The sequence below is a fragment of the Sorex fumeus genome, unplaced genomic scaffold (genome assembly GCF_029834395.1).
Source record: "Sorex fumeus unplaced genomic scaffold, SorFum_2.1 ptg000063l, whole genome shotgun sequence".
In the NCBI taxonomy this organism is placed as follows: Eukaryota; Metazoa; Chordata; class Mammalia; order Eulipotyphla; family Soricidae; genus Sorex; species Sorex fumeus.
In genome coordinates this window covers 64,069,941-64,091,674 of record NW_026606120.1, presented here as the reverse complement: position 1 = coordinate 64,091,674, position 21,734 = coordinate 64,069,941, and the positions used below count along the sequence as shown (strand labels likewise).

General features: G+C 41.5%; 1 pseudogene; it reads right to left on the bottom strand.

Annotated features, from left to right (window-relative positions):
- Positions 1–5,421: 5,421 nt before the first annotated feature.
- LOC130035054 (probable ribosome biogenesis protein RLP24) lies at positions 5,422–9,760 on the bottom strand (annotated as a pseudogene).
- Positions 9,761–21,734: the final 11,974 nt, after the last annotated feature.

Genomic DNA, 21,734 nt, shown 5'->3' with positions numbered 1-21,734 from the left:
CATTGTTCTTGATGTTATAGTCTCAATTTAAGGATAATAAAACCACGGAAAAAGAAAATAGTTTGATCAAGATCACATTGTTGGAAAAATTAGAAATATAATTAGAATCAAATTGCTCTACATATATTTTAAAAGTAGTCTGTGTTGTGTTCAGAATCATATCACTGAGATTGTTTTCTTTTCTTTTGGAGTTAGGTACATGAAATTACCTAGAAAATTTAGATATCTTGGGTTCTAATAAAGGAAGATGCAGCCTAGAGAAGTCACTTTAGGACAACTGATTGATTCTGAAACACTCTGAGAAGCAGAAAGTAGGGATGTGGGTACCATTGTGAGCCATGGAAATAGCTACATCCAGAATGCAGCATTTGCTTTTCTTTGTGTATGTTGTAACCCCCTTCACAAAGTGATTTCCATTACAGAGTGGTCTTGCTTGTGCTTGAATATAAAATAGAGGTAGAATGATGCCCATTATTGGGGCAATGAATTTTTAACACACTGATCATGAGATGCTAAGAAGTTTCTTCTACAGAAAGAAGATCTAATCTCAGAGAGTTGACAGAGGTGACATGGGACAAATGGAATAGACCTGAGAGGCATGCTAACCTGCCTTGGGGAGTCTGAGAAATACTGGGTGCAAGGGAACTGGTAAAATCCTGGGTTTACCATAACATCAGGATAGAAGGTAGTCAGATGTCAGATTAGAATTTGACATCAGAGAAAGTGGTGACCAGCTGTGGAATAGAAACAGGACCTTGGCATAGCAGTTTTAGCTCAGAATACTGCTAACATTAATATTCTCCAGCACCCTGTGTAAGCCAGGTGACAGAACAAATGCTTGTTGCCTTCTCTTCTGCTGGAAGGGCTCCAGAAGGCAATTCCCTTAATCTTCAGTCTCTTGATTAGTAGCCCCTTGTTGTGAACACTCTGTCACCCTTGCATCAGCAATACTGACTTCTAACATGAACCTGGAAATATCTTAGGCAGCTATACTGACTCTGAGGCCTCAGCAATGTGGGTCCCGTTTCTCTTGTCTCAGAGGGGGGATGAGGTGGGGAACAGAAAACAAAATAGCCTCTGCAAGGGAAGGGTTGGGATGGGGTGGAATACTGGGGAAATTGGTGGTAGAAAATGTATACAGGTGGAGGGATGACTGTTCGATCATTTTATGACTGAAACTCAATCACGAAAGCTTTATAACTGTATCTCATGGTGACTCAATAAAAAAAATAGCAAGGATCATCTGTTAGGGATGATTTTTGCAATGTTTTTACATGATTCTCTACTGGATTATGTTTATTCTGATTCCACAATTACTATAAAATTATTTGATCCATTTTTTAAAAAGTTAAGTTCTGAATAACACCTGTGTTTTATAAATGCTCGAGCGGGCCCAGTAACGTCTCCATTGGAGACTTTGTTGTTACTGTGTCTGGCATATCGAATACGTCACGGGGAGCTTGCCAGGCTCTGCCGTGCGGGCAAGATACTCTCAGTAGCTTGCCGAGCTCTCCAAGAGGGGCAGAGGAATCGAACTCGGGTCGGCCATGTTGGCCGCTTGTAAGGCGAATGCCCTGCCCGCTGTGCTATCGTTCCAGCCCTGTGTTTTATAAATGTTTACATTTTATTATGGAATTGATTCATAGAAATAAAATTACTGTATTAATGTAATAAATATTTTAGATTAAAAAAAAAGAAAATAGTCTCTGATTTCTTCAACATACACCTACTTATGGTTGAGATAGGACTTTTATTCTCCCACATGAGCCTACTAGAGCTTTCATCATCACACCTGAAAAAATGCTTGCTTCTCATTCTCCTCCAGAACACAGCCTAGTGCTGAAGGGTCAGTGACCTCCCAGAGGGGATAAGGTGGAGACTTGTGCTATTAAAAAATTCCACAAAACCCTCCTTTTGCCTAAATACGGCCCCAGGAGACCTGCGGTCATTAATTATGTCCCCCAAGTTGAGAAAGTACTCAAGCCATGCTTCTTGGAGTGAGAGATACAGCTGATCAGAGTTCTGACTATCTTCCAGGTTACTCCGTAACTGCTTATGAGAACCTCAGACACTCCAACCAGACTAGGGGATACAAGTTCCCCTTCTTTGGGGCCAGACCTCACATCCTTCTTTCCCCAGTGGCTACTCTCTCAGCCTTTGTTCTGCCCTCCTCAGAACATTGTCCATAGCAAGCAGAACATGAAGTGAGCGGGTCTTTTCCCATCAAATATGATGCCATCAAGCTGTTCTTGTCAATTTATTCCCATGAAAATGACAATTTAAGGTCAGTCTTCATTGAGAGAGGCAACCTCTGCCCTTTTGCTGCTCCTCCCGAACAATATTTCTCTCCGCGCCTTGAGAACATGTGCTCAGCAACCCCAAAGATGGTAACTCTGGAAACTCTCCCAGTTGGGAGCCTCCCTGCCAGCTCAGAGTTCCAAACCGGAGGGCACTAGCTTGAGAGGCTCCCAGGGACACAGCTTGAGCCCCTGAAAGTTCTCTGTCCCCACAGCCATGCTCTGTGGCTGAGATCTGCCTTCGAAGTCATCTCTTCCTTCAGAGAAGTCCATCCGGAAGACACCTCCCTCTGGGCCAAGTGCTGGAGAAATGGAAGGGACAGCTGTGTGTGCACAGACTCTCATTTCTGCGAGTGGGCACATGCACCAACGCCTTCTGTGCACACCCCCCGTTGTGTGTAGTGCATCAACAAGCAGAGTGCTTCAGTCCTTTCCCTCTCATTTCCCACCCACTGCCTGCTTTTCCTTATCCCATGCAGTCTCTTATAATTTATTTTATTTGCTTTCTTTTATCTGTCTTTGCAGGCATGCAGGCTACAGTAAAATAACTGACTACAATTTTGGCTAAGAGGATTATTTGCAGATGTGAGCAGTTCTTAGTTTGGAGAAGCCTTCCCACCCCACCTCCGGCCACCCGCTCCACCCCACCCCAGTTTCTGAGACCCACGTGGTAAAAGAACTACAGCCTCTGCTGACATCCTAAATCTTGCCCCTGCACCCCTCCTCTGGTTCCCTCTTGTTTAGAATCCCTCTGTATTCTGGATGAGGAAAAATGACTTAAGGCCACCCACCAACCCCAACTAGAGATTATGGAATAGTAAGTGGGAAGTAAATGGTGTCTGATTGGGTTTTTTGGTTTGTTTGTTTTACAGGAATATAAAAACTTTCTTAAAGGCATATGAACCCCTTTGCTTCAAAATCACTATGAAACTGGAAACATAGCTCTGTTACCGGAAACAATATCAAGTTAGAGTTGTGTATTATCTAAGTTACATAGTATAATGCCAATTCAGGGACACACTCTTCAACTCTTTTTTTTTTTTTCCCCCTTTATTTTATTTTATTTTTTTTAAAGTTGTAGATTTACAATATTTGTGCTTTGGTTTCAATTATACAATGATTAGATACCCATCCCTCCACCAGTGCCCATTTTCCACCACCATGGATAATATCCCTCCCACCCCCATCCCCCCATCCCCCCTGTCTCTGTGGCAGGGCAATCCCCTGTGTTCTCTCTCTCCTTTTGGGTGTTGTGGTCTGCAAAAGAGGCATTGAGTGGCAAACATGTTCAGTCCATAGTCTACTTTCGACATGCATCTCCCCTCCTGGGAGGATCCTCCAAACATCCTTTATTTGGTGCTCCCTTCTCTATCTGAACAGCCCTTTCCTCTAGGATACCCGGCAGGCCTCTAAGTTATGGAGTAATCCTCCTGGTGCTGATCTCAGCTATTCTTGGGTATTAATCTCATACTTTGTTACTTTATATCCCCCAGATGAATGCAATCTTTCTATGTCTATCCCTCTCTTTCTGACTCATTTCGCTTAGCATGATACTTTCCATATTGTACCACTTGTATGTAAATTTCATGACTTCATCTTTTCTAAGAGCTACATAGTACTCCATTGTGTAGATGTACCAAAGTTTCTTTAACCAGTCATCTGTTCTTGGGCATTCAGGTTTCTTCCAGTTTCTGGCTATTGTAAAGAGTGCTGCAATGAACAAACAAGTGCAGATGTCACTTCGACTATACATTTTTGCCTCTCTGGGATATATTCCCAGGACACTCTTCAACTCTTACCCAACCTATCAGACCAACTAAATTGGGTCAAATTTGTTCAATATAATTATGTCTCAATTTATGAGCCTACTATAATTTTCTACACTTGATCTTTGTCAAAAGGCTGAGAGGCTGGAGGGATAGCAAAGCGGTAGGGCATTTGCCTTGCACGTGGCCAACATGGCCAACCTGAGTTCGATTCCTCTGCCCCTCTTGGAGAGCCCAGAAAGCTACCGAGAGTATCTTGCCCTCACGGCAAAAGCCTGGCAAGCTAACTGTGATGTATTCGATATGCCAAACACAGTAACAAAAAGTCTCATAATGAAGATGTTACTGGGCCTGCTAGAGCAAATTGATGAACAACGGGAGGACAGTGCTACAGACAGTGGTACTATAATTTTCTGAGAGCTCAATGAAAGAAAAAGAAATAAAAACTTACATAAGCATCACAGATTATTAGTTCTTGTATTTCCCTTCTACAACATCAATAAAGGAACTATTTTATGGCAAACAAAGTTTTATATACCACTGAGTCATATCAGTTATCAATTATTTGTAAATGCTGCCAATATCCAAACAGTATGACCACTTTATTATCTCAGTGAACTTTTCTATTTACAACAGAATTTTCAAGACTTACATAAGTATATTTGGCAGTGACGGTTTAACACTGAGATACAACCTAACATCTACACTCACTTGTGCTTTGGAGATAGCAATATAGGTGAATTTTCAAACCTTTCATTTGAAGGAACTTCACGATCACGATCACGACCATCCTGTTATTCGCCGATTGCCTTGAGCAGGCCCCAGTAACATCTCCTTTGTCCTACCCCTGAGATTTTTAAAAAAGTGCCATATACAAGGCTCTTTTAGAGTTAGGAGAATGAGACCCTTCACTGTTACTGGTATTTGGCATATTGGGTACGCCACGGGGAGTTTGCCAGACTCTGCCGTGTGGGCAAGTTACATTCGGTAGCTTGCCAGTTTGTCCAAAGTAGGACTGAGATGATAAGATGTCATCATATCATCAGCTTCTGGGAGCTGGGTTTTATAGTCTCTGAATCTTGGCCATTGATGGGCTTACACTGTGCCAGGGGGCCAGTTGGTGGGTGTGACCTCCGCCTATTGGAATTTGGAGGATCTGGGTGGAGGATGCTCAGCCCCGATCTGAGTAGGCTTGGAGATCTCAGCCCTGGGACCCACGTGTCTTTGTTCCCCTTCCGGGAAACAGTTTCTTTGAAGGAACTTACTTAAGACAAAATGAAACAATAATTTTGAAGTTCTAAGTCTCCAAAGGAGATTTTCAAATGGCTGCATAGAAGTGATTATAAGCAGTGGGATTTTTAAGAAAAATTGTCCATGTCCATATCCTGTTGTAATTCCTCTACCATTTTTCCTTCCAACTGCTTCCTTTGCCTGCCTGCAGTAGGGACACGGATGAGATGGATATTTTACTTTGCTTATTTGATGTACTCGACTTTCTGTAGTTCTTTATGTTTCTTCAACCTGTTCATTACAAATTTAGCTTACCATTTCTGCTAGATCTCTTTGACTCTCTTCATTGTGTCGATAGTTTTATTCCATAGCTCTCACTGGTAGTTGATAGGGTTATTACTTCGTTTTTCAAGTTCAAATGCATTATCCACTGCAAGCTCTGTGCCGGCTGCTTTCCTGAAGGATTTCATCCACCAGTCTTTGCAAGGGTTGTGCTACTTCTTAATGTTTTTATAAGACTTGGATTTATAGAATCTGAACATCTTGCAATTATTGAGGATTAACATCATGCCGTGGCTGGGGTAGATATTCCCCAAATAGAAGTAACACTTCTCAATCCTTATGTCACTTCTGCATGGGGCTCTTCCAGCCCCTGGTTGTTGTTTTGTTTTGTTTTGTGGCTGACTATAACTAGCAATCTCAGGGCTTACTGCTGGCTTTATAATCAGGGATCATTTCTGGCAGAACTCAGGGAACCATATGTGGTCTCTGGGATAGAACCTGTGTTAGCAGTCTCTCTAGCCAACAGATTTCTTTTAAAATCAAACCAAAGGGTCCATGTTCATGACAGAACTTTCTTCATTTAATTGCATGTGGTGACTTCTCTTAAATTCAATATCTCATTATTCTTCAAGAACTTAATACAATCATACTACTCTACAGTTTTGTTGAGCTCCTTATGCACCGTGAAAAATTCCATTCTAAATTCATTATCAGAGAGGTTATATAGCTTGCTATATTACTTGTTGGGTCATTGGGCTAGCTCCTTCACTCACTAAGCCTGATGGATTTACCATCATGACTGTTGCAGTTTGGCGTTGATATCTGTGTGTTTTTGTGTGGTTAGAAGCCTAAGTCAGGATGTCTTTGTATGTGTAGAATGAAGCACAGAGTGGTAAAAAAATGTGCAACCAGTTCTGGGCTAGGGAGGTATCTGACAGAGGCAAAGAATTCCCTCAGGACCTGAGCATCTGCACCGATGTCCAAGCACTGTTCCCTTTCACTTCCTGCAGGCTCTTTGCACTATAATCATATTATTCCGCTGTCTGCCTGGTGTATGTCAGGAAACACACAGAATATGAAGCACTGAGCCACACTCAAATCCTTAATTGTGTTACTAGACAGGTAATCTTGGACAAGTTCCATGGAGCCAATCAGGTATCTCAGGCTCCAAGTACCTGCCCTAGTGTGAGGCCCTGAGTTTGATTCGCCAGTGCCACCCATATGTGTCTGTTCTGGTCCTTGTAGATCTGCTGTCTGGATCCCACATCTCAGAAGCAGTGTGAAATCTCAGGTGCACAGACAGGGGTGTGTGCTCCCCAGAGAGCATATGTGTGAGCAACACAGTCACCCTTAGTGAGTTCTATGACCAGAATGCACATGAATACTACAAGTGGATGAATGTGTCTAACATAGCTGATTACATTATTTACATATTACATTACATGATGCATAGTGTATCAACTAACACGTGTGACCCTTAGTACTGTGGCTGAGAGTCAGAGCACCACAAATAAATGTCATCACAACAGCAACAACAGCAACACAAAGGGAAGTAGGAAGAAAAACCTAATGACCACTTAATTCTTCTAGATGAGGGATAATAAAAATACTTATCTAACGAGTTCCGATTAGAAGTCATGGATAAACTTCTCCACTGCCCTTCTGGAAGATGTGATAGATCCATCAGGACGTCATCTTGGTCATATAGTAGGCTAAGGTGGGCGTTGTGTTCCTGGTTTCTGCTGCATTGGCCAGCACTGTTGCTCTTCTCTCTTTGAGGTCTTCCTTTATTGCTTCTCTGCATAGCTTTGCAAGCTTGAATGTTAGCTTGTGATTGCCTGAGGTTTGCGCCAAACCACGTTGGCAAATGAGCTCTAGAGTTTCTGAAGGCAGGCGCCTTTTTGTGACTTTCTCACTCTCGGCATTCCTCACACAGTCATGGAGGTGCTGAACCAGTCCTCTGTCAATGATCAAGGATCAGGCATGCTGCCTCGTTTGCCAAGGTGTCGAAAATCAAATGAGCTGAACACGTAATGTGATTTGGAGACAACTGCTGGACTAGAACCATTACTGATTGGATTCCACAGGATGTCAAAAAAACGCCTAGCTGCCCTCCTACGAGATGGTCAGACTCTTAGTCAAGACCCTGAATGATTGGTTTGTTGCTCTTCATGTTCCTGGAGCGAGAAGATGCCATTGGGCTACACTGGCATGCAACAGGGACGAATGGAGACATTACTGGCACCCACTTGAGCAAATCGATGAGCAATGGGATGACAAGTGATACAAGTGATCTAATGAGTTATATCTTATTAAAAATACCTATTTTGTAATAATATAAAAATCATATTATAATAATATAAAAATACCTATTTATCCATGTATAGATCAAACAAAGATAACATTAAGATCTTCCTAACCTGCTCTATTAGCTTTTTTTCCTTTTTTTTGCTTTTTGGGTCACACCCGGTGATGCACAGGGGTTACTCCTGGCTCTGCACTCAGGAATTACACCTGGCGGTGCTCAGGGGACCATATGTGATGCTGGGAATTGAACCTGGGTCGGCTGCATGCAAGGCAAATGTCCTACCCGCTGTGCTATCTCTCCAGCCCCTCTATTAGCTTTTTATCATCATTATTTTAATTTAAAAAAATATTCTGCTCCCAGGTCTCGCTGGTGTCAATCTTTCCTATCACTCCATTTACTCTCATCGTTGTGTGGTTTGCTTAGGGCTATTGCAGTGTAGTTCTATAGACAAGGCGTCTTAATTCAACAAATTTATTCTCTTAAAATTCTTGAGGCTATAAATTTGAAATCAAGGTGTCAGAAAGGTTGTGCTTCTTCAGAAGTCTCTAGGAAAGAGTCTTTGTAAAATCTTTTTAGAGGCTCTAATATTCTGTTGCTTGTGGTTATAGTAGATTCGCTCTGTTTCTTTGTCCCTCTATGTCTTATTGTCTGGGTCCATGCCTATTCTCATTAGAGTAACTAGTTTCTGGATATAGTAACACCCCCTGCAATCATTAACTGTAATCATTAACTGATGATCCTCAAAGAATCTATTTTTGTTTTTTTAATTTTTTTTTTAATTTAAAATTTTTTAAAATTAGTGAAGCACCATGAAGTACAGTGTACACTTACAAACTTTCGTGTTTGGGTTTCAGTTATACAATGATCAACTATCCATCCCTGCACCAGTGCCCATTCTTCACCACCAATGAACCCAGTAGCCCTCCCACAACCCCATCCCCCACACTCCACCTCACTTCTATGGCAGGGCATTCCCTTTTGCTCTCTCTTTCCTTTAGGGTGTTGTGGTTTGTAATAGAGGTATTGAGTTCCGTCTATAGTCTACTTTCAGCATGCATCTTGCATCCTGAGCGAGTTCTCCAAACACCCTTTACTTGGTGTTCCCTTCTCTATCTGAGCTGAGTTTCCCCCCAACATGTGCTGCTGGCTTCCAAGCTGTGGAGCAGACCTCCTGGTACTTATCTCAAGTATTCTTGGATGTTCATCTCCCGTTCTTTTACTTTATATTCTCCAGATGAGTGCAGTCCTTCTATGTCTGTCCATCTCTTTCTGACTCATTTCACTTAGCAATATACTTTGCATGTAGAACCACTTGTTTGCAAATTTCATGACTTCATCCTTTCTAACTGCTGCATAGTATTCCATTGTGTAGATGTACCAAAGTTTCTTTAATAACCAGTCATCTGTTCTTGGGCACTCAAGTTTTTTCCAGATTTTGGCTATTATAAACAGTGCAGCAATGAGCATACAAGTGCAGATGAAGAACCTATTTTTAAATGAAATCACATTTTGAGGTTCCAAGTAGATATAACTTATAGAGGGGCACGGTACAGCCTACTGCACATATCAACCTAGACATCTCTGTGTATGTGTGTTTTCAAAATCACTTCACAATTTGTAATTGTTGAAATTCTATTTGATCTTTACTCGTATTTCTCCATTCTTACTGCCTCACCCATAGCAACTTTAACTAGTGAGTCTGTCTACCATGCTAACTGATCTTGTTTTGTGTGTGTGTGTGTTTGCTAGTCTTACTTTTATCCATTCTCCAAAGTGATTCCAGGATGACCTTTAAAAATAGAGACGGACACGATCAAGTTCTTTCTTTTCAAACATATTGAAAAACTTTCATTATTCTTTACCGTAAAGTACAACATCGTAGCATTCAAAGTTCTTTACAACTTGGGTCCTAATGACTTTACTAACATCTTATCATTAACTGCACAAATTTGTCCACTCTATCATAAGTCTTTGGAAAATCCTCATATTATTGCAGTCAGGAGAGGCTTGTTTCTGGGTGTGATCTTGGAGACATTTAAGTAGAAGACTTTTTGAGAATTTCTTAGAACAGACAGTAGCCCCAATATGGATGTGAAAAGAGATGGTGGAGGTGAGTTCTAGAAAATTGGAGATGAAGTTCAATGCTTGAGAGATGAATTTGGTTTCATAAACAGATAGTTGGGCATTAGTGCCAAGAAGATCAGAATCAGATTTGGAAACAGAAGACAAATTAGTGAAAGAGTTGACATTCAATGCTTAAGCTGAAGGCATGTGATCCATTCATTTATATATTAGGGGTTGGACTCTGCACCAGGCTGTTTTAACCCAGAGGGGGGTGGGTGAGAGCCCTCCCTTCCCCAAGGGACTCAGCCCCAGCAGCTGACCTCCACTACCCAACTGCTGCCATGCTCCAGGCCACTTTCCGCACACTCAGGCAGAGCCTCATGCATGAGTGAAGTCCCATAGAACCCAGGTAATGCGGAACTTTGTGACCTTGGACTATGGGCTTAAGGAGACCTGGGAACAGAGATCTTCTGCCTGCTTCCCCCAGTGTCCAGCGACCCAGGGGTTCACACCCATAAACCATCTCCTGCTGGCACCAGATAATCTCCTTATCTGTCACCTTCCAGAACTCATGCCTGTTTCTCCCGGAAGGGAGTATAAAATGAGACCCCGTAACCATGCTACTGGACTCTGAGCCAGGCTGTTTTCATTCAGGGCACCCCAGAGTGGGGCGGGTGAGAGCCCTCCTGACCCAAGGGACCCAGCCCTGGCAGCTAACCTCCACTACCCAACCGCTGCTACGCACCAGGCCACTTTCCACATGTTCGGGCCGAGCCTCACATATGAGTGAACAATTCCTGGACACATCATAAGACACTCCCTACCCATTTTCCATGATTGCCACACCATATTTTATGGGGTTCAGATGTAGGTTGATGTAAATATAGAGGGAAGAATATATATATATATATATATATATATATATATATATATATATATATCTCGGAGTGCCTGGCAAGAGACTGCCCTCATGGCAGAACCTGGTAAGCTAACCATGACGTATTCAATATGCCAAAAAAACCACAGTAACAATAATGGGTCTCATTCCCCTGACCCTGAAAGAGCCTCCAATACAGCAGCATTGGGAAAGATGAGTAAGGAGAGGCTGCTAAAATCTTGGGGCTGGGCCCCATATCCACAAGAACAAAAGCAACCGGTGCTGGCGCGGATGTGGCGAGAAAGCGACACTCCTTCACTGTTGGTGGGAATGCCAACAGTGATAATTGTTTGGAAAACAGCCCTTTTGGAAAACAGTATGGACAATTCTCCAAAAATTAGAAATTGAGCTCCCATTTGACCCAGCAATACCACTCCTGGGAATATATCCCAGAGAGGCAGAAAAGTATAGTCGAAGTGACATCTCCAATTGTTTGTTCATTGCAGCACTCTTTACAATAGCCAGAATCTGGATAAAAACTGAATGCCCGAGAACAGATGACTGGTTAAAGAAACTTTGGTACATTTACACAATGGAGTACTATGTAGCTGTTAGAAAAGATGAAGTCATGAAATTTACATACAAGTGGTACTACATGGAAAGTATCATGTTAAGCGAAATGACTCAGAAAGAGAGGGATAGACATAGAAAGATTGCATTCATCTGGGGAACATAAAGTAACAAAATAGGAGATTAACACCCAAGAATGGCCGAGATTAGCACCAGGAATTTTACTCCTTGGCTTGGAGCCCAAGCTAGGGGAAAAGGGAACTCAGATAGCGAAGGGAACACCAAACAAAGGTGTTGGGAGAATCCTCCCAGGATGGGAGAAGCATGCTGAAAGTAGACTATAGACCAAACATGATTGTCACCCATTGCCTCTTTTGCAAACCACAACACCCAATAAGAGAGAGAGAACCAAAGGGAATGCCCTGCCACAGAGGAAAGGTGGGATGGGGGGATGGGGGGTGAGAGGGATACTGGGATCCGTGGTGGTGGGAAATGGGCACTGGTGGAGGGATGGGGACTCGAACATTGTATAATTGAAACCCGAGCACAAAAATTTGTAAGTCTACAACTGTACCTCATGATGTCTCACTAAAAAAAAACAAAATACCGTGTGGCTTCCCACCTACCAGGTGGTCAAACTTCATCAAGATCATGACGCCATTGGGCTACACTAGCAAGTGACAGGGACGAATGGAGACATTACTGGCGCCCACTCGAGCAAATTGATGAGTAATGGGATGTCAAGTGATCAAGTGATCAAGTGATTTAGCATTAGTACTAGAAAAGATAATAGATAATGCTAAATAGTTTAAATTAATGTAGCTTTATACTTTTAAAATAACATAAAAACTAAAGCTTGTTTGCTGTTTCTGTTTCAGAATCTCATAGAATATTTTCACAAAATCTTCTCATAATATTTAATGTTATGAGATAAATCACAATTGTCACATGACTGTGTTATACTGAATTAACAGATTGTTTTAGGGAAATTAGTTGCTTTCAAGATGGGTTTGAGGAACATTGAAGTGTTTTATATCCCTTATATGAACTTTAACATTTTAAAATGAAAAGTCCTAGATATTTCTTATTGTTTATTCCAAAGTATTTTACTCTTTTATTTCATGTAATCTAGGTTGTAAAATTTTCCATTAGACCAAAGTACCACAGTCCCTCTAGAACTGCTCATAATGCTATGGTGCTATGATTGTGTGTGTTTGTGTGTGTGTCTGCATTAGGAAGTATTTCCACAAAGATGTTACACAGAAGTAATATTGACCTCTTATGGGCTTTTTCCCCTTTAGTTAAAAAATTATAATAATTTACTTTTGGGCTGGAGCAATAGCACAGCGGGTAGGGTGTTTGCCTCGCACACGCTGACCCAGGTTTGATTCCTCGGCTCCTTTCGGAGAGCTAGCAAGCTACCGAGAGTATCCCATCCACAGGGCAAAGCCTGGCAAACTACCCGTGACGTATTTCTTATGCTAAAAACAGTAACAACAAGTCTCACAATGGAGACGTTACTGGTGCCCACTCAAATTGAGGAACAATGGGAGGACAGTGCTACAGTGCTACTGTTAAGCAGGTAGCGTAGTTTAAGATGTTGCACTTTCCCACACTAAATAATAATCCATTCTAACTTTTCAGCATCTAATGAAATGAGCACATTATTTTTGTCTCTTATACCCACTAGTGTGCTGACTTACAAATAATATTTTTGGCTTATAAAAACAAGCTTCTTGAACTCATTTGAGGCTTATAAATTTTTATCATCACTTGATATTACCACAATGTTTGAGCATGATTAGTTTTCTAGCAATGATTTGAGAAGCAATAGTCTATTATCTGTGGTCTTCACATCCAGATACTCTCCACAAGGTGGTAAAGATAAACATAGTCCGCAAGCGTTCTTTTCAGGACTCATGATCTCAGATGAAGTGGACAATTTTCTCTTTACTAATGTTCCTATCACTGTGTCCCCCCAGGCCCTGTGCTGGGCCAGCTGGAAGGAGATGATGGCAGTGATCACACGCTTTCATCTGCTTCCAAACCTTCTTCTTTGGGCTCTTATAACTCAGTACTCCAACCCATGTTCCTTCATGTTGCAAAATATGCTATTTTTCCCTTGTGCCTAAATGTTGTTCTCTCATGGGTTCCATTTATTTTTCATTAGCTGCTTCACTTGTTATTTTTAATTTTCATGCTGGTACAGTCTCAGGCTTAATAAGAATATGGTTTTTAAGAGTTTCACATCTCCCCCCACAGCTCTGAAATTCCTCTTCATGTCTCATGCTGATTATTAGACTCCTTTTATAATGCAGACTCTTCATTCATGAAAGACAAATTTACTTTTCACCACAGTTCCCTTCCTCTTAGCACCAGTGTTTTTCATAGAGTCATTTAAAATATCACTTAAAAAAACATATTTTAAAGAAGTTTAAAATAGAATTCAGTGAAATATGGCTTATAACTCTATGACTTTTCTAAGTCTAAATTCTCTACCATATCTCTGGATAGAACATACTTCTCCACATTGAAGTATCTTTGGACGTATTTCTACAATTTCTGAAGGGAGACCACACCTGGCTGTGCTCAGGGTTTGCTCTTGGTTCTGTGTTCAGGGATCACTCCTGAAAGGGCTTAGGGGATCATATGTGGTGCTGGGATTTGAACCAGGGTTGACATCTTATACCCTGTACTATCTCTATGGCCCCCATTATTGGATTTCTTAATGAGATTCAGATGATCTTATATTGTTAGACTGCTAAATTATCTTTGTATTATTTATTTCATTATTTTTACAATGATATATATAGGTAAGTTGGTATCTTAAGCTAACTTTGTCAATTGTTGTGCTGTAATGACCAATCATTAATTATATTCAACGGTATAGGTTATTATAAAAAAATTCTTGTTATATTTCTTAGAATTTTTTTGCTTTTTTTTGTCACAAGGCCATATGATCTGGTACTCATATGGCCCAGGAACAAACCCTATGGTGCCAGAGGGGATGTGCAGTGCTTGAGAGAGAACCCAGGGCCTTGAACATGCCTTGAAAGTACTTGCTACCTGAGGCAAATTCTCCTCCCTCCACCCCTCTCAGAGAGCCCAGCAAGCTACCGAGAGTATCTCACCTGCACGGCAAAGCCTGGCAAGCTACCCTTGATGTATTCTATATGCCAAACACAGTAACAAGTGTCACAATGGAGATGTTACTGGGCCCGCTAGAGCAAATTGATGAACAACGGGAGGACAGTGACAGTGACATATTGGGTTTAAAAAATTTGATTATCCCTTGACAAATTTTATGACTGGTTTCTTTAATGTTTTTTTTCTTCAGTAGATTTTGTTTCTATATTTCATATAGAGTTCATTTCTTCCAGGTTTAAATGTATATTCATACAGAAGTTTGCAAATATTTTATTTTTTAATTAAAAAATTAACGCATTATGATTTATCATGGTCATAATACAGTCATTTCAGGCATTCAGACATTCAATGTTCCAAAGCCAATTCTACCACCAGTGTGATTTTCCCTCCACTAATGTCCCCACTTTCCCACCCAACCCAAACCTGTCCTCCCAGCAGGATAAATTTACTTCATATTGCTTGCTATAACATGAAGCATTATCATAAAACAGATCAATAAAAGTCAATTTGTGATAATTGCTGTATCTTACAATGGTATAACTAAAGTCATTGTTGAGGAATTACTGATCTGGTTGGTGCTGGTTGAGCCTTTTGTCTTCACTCACTGAGCCTGGTGGGCTTTTCTGCAACTTTCCCATAGAGTTTGTTGTGATTCTACTAGTTAAACAGTTTTTTCTTTGGTATTTGGGCCAGCCACATGTAGTAGTGCTCAGGGATAACTCATGGTAGAGTTTGGAGGACCATATGAGGTGGCTGGAATTCCAACTGGGATCAGCTAATGCAAGGTAAGTATTTTAACTGCTGTATTATCTCTCCATCCCTCCAAAAATCTTATCATTCTTTTCATTTCTTTTTTGGTTTTGGCTCAGTTATTTCTATTTTTCTCCTACTCTTTGTGGGAGTTTGTGGTAATTTACTTACTTTAGTGCTAATTTTAGATATTGTTCTTTTTCAAAAACCCAAATAATATATGCATATTTTTTCTTTTCTGTTTATAATAGATTTCTGCTTTAATTTTTGTTGACTCGTGTTTTATTTTGATGAGAACATATATTTTTCTATTTATTTTATCAAATGATTAATCAATTAGAATACTTGTATATACACAGTTACTGATTTTGATTTAATGTTCCTTCAGGTACAGCATATTTTTTCATATTTGTGGGGTTTTGGTGAAAGTTAAACATTTATACTATAAGATTAGTAGTAGTATAAGGCTTTGAGACTGACTTCTTGTTGGCAGGGACTTCTTGTTGTCAATTAAAATTGGAGAAAGATAATGGAATATAAAAATAAGATCAATATTAAACTTATAATGTACCTTGTAAGTATACCTATTTTGTAAGTATACCAAGTTTGTCTATTTCATCTGTCATATGTCATGGTGATGTCTCTGGGAACATCAGCGCAGACTCAGTGAACCTGTTTTTTGTTGTTGTTGTTGTGAAAGGGGTTCTATTCTTGCCTCAACCAAGATAGTTTTTGTTTTTTCTTTAGTTTATAGTGCTTCATTTGAAGATTTCATAAGAATGTTACTTCCAACAGCTAACACCATTAAAACCCATTACACTTACACTGAGGTACAGTGCTTATGTAGAAACTTCGAAACTCAGCAGAAAAAGCTCAGCACATGAAATTTGACTCTAGCAAGTCATAGCAAAACACACTGTTATTTAATACAATGCTAAGAAAAATTAAACCATGACCCAAAATTAGTTGATGGCACATTATGAATTTTCAGACACCAAGATCAGAGCTATAAAAAGGTAAAAAATAAATATCTTGAAGTAGAATAAATATGAGTACTACTTGTAAAATGTGAATAAAAATTAAAATGTAAAGTTTACTGAACAAATCTGTGCCTCTAACCAAAGGCTGTGACTGGTGGAATAATAAATGGAGGTGGAACTTCAGTAGTAAATCATTTCTAACTGAATTTCTGAGATGAGCTTGAAAAGCAATATTTCAATTGTTTTCCTCTAGGTTCTTGTTCCAGAAAATCCAGACACTACAGGCTTTTCTCGGTCTCCTTGGCTCTACTGGCCATCTCTGAGTCAGAATGAGCTGTTCATTTGGGAAGGGGTGGGGTCCTGGGCTCGGGGTTTGGAAATATCTTGGACCAGTCTAAGCTTTTGAGCGTGCAGATGGGCTCCTGCTGTTTGCTTCTGCGTCCCTGGACCGTGTGTGTCACAGCTGGAGTCTGAATAGGCAGAAGTCCTGCATCTTCAGGCCCCATGTCCCTCTTGGTTTGCTTTTATTTATTTTTGGCATGCCAAACAGTGCTCAGGACTTACTCCTGACTCTGTATTTAGGGATCACTCTTGGTGGGCTCAAGGAACCATATAGGGATCACTCCTGGTGGGCTCAGGGGACCATGCAGGGTACTGAGAATTGAACCATCTTGGCCCCATTTCCTGCTATCTCTATTGGTCCTACCTGCTACTTTCTTGATAACAGTCTAAATCTTCTCAAACTTTCTTTATATTGACTCTAATGGACCAACAACATGGAAGTGCAGAACCTAGAAGTTTGGATGTCCAACCCAAAGCAACCAGTTCTGAATCTGGAAATATTTTATGTCCCTCTTTATCCTAAACATAAATACAAATAAGTATCTAATTTTGTGCTTTCTGAATACAAGTGTAGCCACCCCTGCCACACACACACTAAATCATATGAAGTGACTTGAGAAAGATAAGCTCTATGTATTTCTTCTTGTTCTGTGCAAGCTACACACCTCTTCAGTGTGACACTATTTATTCTCCACTTGGAGTAACATGGGTAAAGGAACCAGGGAGAATCTGGATTCAAATCCTAGCTTTGTCGTTTATGAATTAAGTGATCTTGGAAAGCTAAATTCTCCAGTGATCAGTTTTTTTTTATCCATGAAACAGTATTTAAGACTGTATTACAATATTATGAACACAAATAGAATGTTTTTTATTTATTTATTTATTTATTGAATCACTGTGGGAAAGGTTACAAAGCTTTCAGGTTTAGGTCTCAGTCATGCAAATATCAAACACATTTCCCTTTACCAATACTTATTTTTTACCATGAAGAACCCCAATAAAACCCCACCCCCCACCCCGCCCAGTCCCTGTGAGGCAGATGAATTCTAGTTAACACTCTATCTGCTTTGATTAGATTCATTGTTTCAATAAAAGATTCACCACTATTATTTAGAGTTTACCCCCCCCCCCAAATCAGACATGCTGAAAAAGCATTGTGAAGTGATTTGCTTTCTACAGCTGGGTTCAAGAATTAAATGTTGGTTTTGGATTTCTGCTATTTTACTTATTGACCCTGGAAGTATTTCTACTGAAAGTCAGATAGTTAAGAAATTGGTTTCTGTGCTCTGGAGTCGTGGCCGTGCCGGAGAGCCGCTCGTGGGGGGCAACTGGTGGCCTCGGTAGGGCGTGAAGGGCAGACCGAAACGCCCCCCCTTCCCATGAGGTTTTAGTCGCTCCCACACCCCTGGCTCATACCTGCTGTCCACAAGGCTCCCATGCGGCCGCCATCCTTCTTTCCAGAGAAGAGAGGGTGAATGGGGCAACACCCTTTCCCCTCCGGCAGACTTGATGGCCTGGATTAACGCATAGTCTGTTCACTTTTCTGCTCCAAGCTTCTGAGTTCTGCATTAAGTCCTTGTGCTTCTGGGGCTGTGGACGTGCTGGAGAGCTGCTCGTGGGGGGCAACTGGTGACCTCGGTAGGGCGTGAAGGACAGACCGGAACGCCCCCCTTCCCATGAGGTTTTAGTCCCCCCCCACACACCCCCGGCTCATACCTGCTGTCCACGAGGCTCCCATGCGGCCGCCATCCTTCTTTCCAGAGAAGAGAGGGCGAATGGGGCAACACCCTTTCCCCTCCGGCAGACTTGATGGCCTGGATTAACGCATAGTCCGTTCACTTTTCTGCTCCAAGCTGCTGGGTTCTGCATTAAGTCCTTGTGCTTCTGGGGCTGTGGACGTGCTGGAGAGCTGCTCGTGGGGGGCAACTGGTGACCTCGGTAGGACGTGAAGGACAGACTGGAATGCCCCCCTTCCCATGAGGTTTTAGTCGCCCCCACATCCCCGGCTCATACCTGCTGTCCACAAGGCTCCCATGCGGCCGCCATCCTTCTTTCCAGAGAAGAGAGGGCGAATGGGGCAACACCCTTTCCCCTCCGGGCAGACATGATGGCCTGGATTAACGCATAGTCCGTTCGCTTTTCTGCTCCAAGCTGCTGGGTTCTGCATTAAGTCCTTGTGTTTCTGGGGCTGTGGCCGTGCTCCAAACTTAACTCTGATTTTCAGGGAGAAACGTTGGGTTGTTTACTTCCCATTGATCATTTTGTATATAGAGAGATGTCGCGCGGCCGCTTACAGAAAAGTCCTAGTTCCCGCATACTTGAGCTGTGCTTGTAGAGGTTTCTGGTCACCGGGGTTCCATCTGGGGGAGGCGGGATGCGGTACCTACCCCATCTGGGACTTCCCGATGATCTCGGCTCTTTTTGGAACCTGTTTTTTTTTTTTCCTCCGGGAGCTGTGGATCCCGCCCTCCATGTGGCCCTTCTCTTCGACTGTATGCCAAATAGAATGTTTTTTGTTTATTAAAGCACTATACCTATGAGTGCTCAGGGATCATTCCTGGCTTTCTGCTCAGGGAACATTCCTAGGGGATGTTCTGGGAAACTTTTGTGGTGATGTGGATTGAACCCTGAGTCTGGTGTATGGAGGGCAAGGGCCTTACTTTCCATACTATCTCTCTGGCCCATAAACTATATTTAGTTTGCCCGTTAGAGTGAGAATGTGGTAGTGCTCAAGAACAGTTACTTTCATTTTTCACTCTGCTTCTCTCTTTCTTATTTTTTTAACCTGTGATGGTTAATTTTTTCACTGTAAAATCACAAAGTTATTCATGATTGGGTTTTAGACCTATAATGTTTCAACACCAATCCCTTCAACCATGTCCATTTCCTTCCACTAATTTTCTCTCTTCTAGCTCTCCCAACACCCTTAACCTCCCATCTACCAGCCTGCCTCTACAAGGAGTGTGTTTTTTAAAAAAATTTTTATTAGTGAGACATCATGAGGTACAGTTGTAGACTTACAAATTTTTGTGCTTGGGTTTCAATTATACAATGATCAAATACCCATCCCTCCACCAGTGCCCATTTCCCACCACCACGGAGGAGTGTGTTTTTAATAGAAGTTTTTATTGCTTCTCTCTTTCTGAAAGATTTACCTCTACCTGCCTTGAAATTTCAACTTGAGAGAAAGAGCTGGCATGCAGGTACAATCTTGTACATCAGCCTGCCTTTGCTAAGTCTGCGATTTCAAAGCACCCTTAAAGGAAAATTGTCCTACTGTTTCTTAAAAATTTCCCAGGCAACCAAACTGCTACCATTTGGCAACTCATATAAACCTTCAGAATATTTTTATACTTTTATTTATCTATTTATTGATTTTTGCTTTTGGAGTCACACCCAGCGATGCTCAGGGGTTACTCCTGGCTTTGCAATCAGGAATCACTCCTGGTGGTGCTTGGGGGACCATATGCCAGGGATTGAGCCCGGGTCGGTCACGTGCAAAAATCTTCCCTGCTGTGCTATTGCTCTGGCCCCTGTTTTTTTTTTTTACCCATTTGTCTCTTCACATTAAGCATATATCGGATCTGTATGTACCAGACACTGTTGCCACAAAAAAGGAAATAAAAAAAATATTTGGCATAATGATATTCTTTAAGGTGGCATAAAGAGATTGGGGGTGGAGGGAATCTGAAATAAAAATCAGTCACGGTCCTCCTGTTGTTCATAGATTTGCTCGAGCGGGCCCAGTAACGTCTCCATTGGAGACTTTATCTTTACTATGTTTGACATATCGAATACATCACGGGTAACTTGCCAGGCTCTGCCGTGTGGGCGAGATACTCTCAGTAGCTTGCTGGGCTCTCCGAGAGGGGTGGAGGAATCGAAATCGGGTCGGCCATGTTGGCTGCGTGCAAGGCAAACGCCCTACCGCTGTGCTATCGCTCCAGCCCGAAATAAAAATCAAATCATTTAAAATGCCACTTGCTGATATGATAAAATATAGTCGTGGACTCTTAGAGATCATAGAGGATAGGCAAATATCAGGAGTTGGAAGCAGTTGGCTGACACTGGAGTATGCAAAAGTGATAAGGGGCTTAAAGATTCATGTCAGAAAAATCTCAGAGGTAGATAGCCATGATTTTGAAAAGAAATATTTGTTAAATAAGGCTCAGTTTAGTATGATGACAAGTGGTGAAGAGAATGAGGCAGTTTAAAATAAACCTATTATCTAAATTTCTCTTTGTGTAAATAAAATATGCATATCTGAAGATAGAGAAAATAGGGAGAAAGTTTACTTGTAGTAACCTAGGCAATCAGTATTGAAAGCCCAGGGTAATGATGGGGCTGGTGGTAAGTCATACCTGGGCGGTATGAGAAATTAGTTTTTAGAGGCATATAGGAAGAATATCTATCAAGAGAGCAATGCATAACTTACCAGATAACATAGAACCTGCCCGTCCCATTCTTTCTTTGGGGGTGGGTACCACACTGAGCTTTACTCTTAGCTCTGGGATCATTCCTTGAAAGCTTGGGGAACCATATTAGGGGCTGGGGATGAATCCTGATATTCATGAATCCTGGTATTTAGGGATAACAAAGGCAAACACTGCTGTATTATCTCTTCAACCTTGTCTTACTCTCTTTCAATTCCTATTTCCCATATGATATGGTGTTCAGAGCACTTACTATTGTATCACTGTAGAGCAACTTCTAAAATCAGAGGCAAGGAAAACATTCCTTATGAAAGTTGATATCTTAAACAGGACAGTGATAAAGTAAGTAAGTAAAAAGTAAAGGCCCTCCCGTTGATCATTGATTTGCTTGAGCGGGCTCAGTAACGTCTCCATTGGAGACTTTGTTGTTACTGTGTTTGGCATATCGAATATGTCACGGGGAGCTTGCCAGGCTCTGCCGTGCGGGCGAGATACTCTCGGGAGCTTGCCGGGCTCTCCGAGAGGGGCGGAGGAATCGAATTCGGCTGGAGCAATAGCACAGCAGGTAGGGCGTTTGCCTTGCACGCAGCTGACATAGGACAGTGATAAGAATAATAATAATGAGGGGCCATATATGTTGTACAGGGGTTCAGACATTTGTCTGCAAGCAACCAACCTCAGATCAATT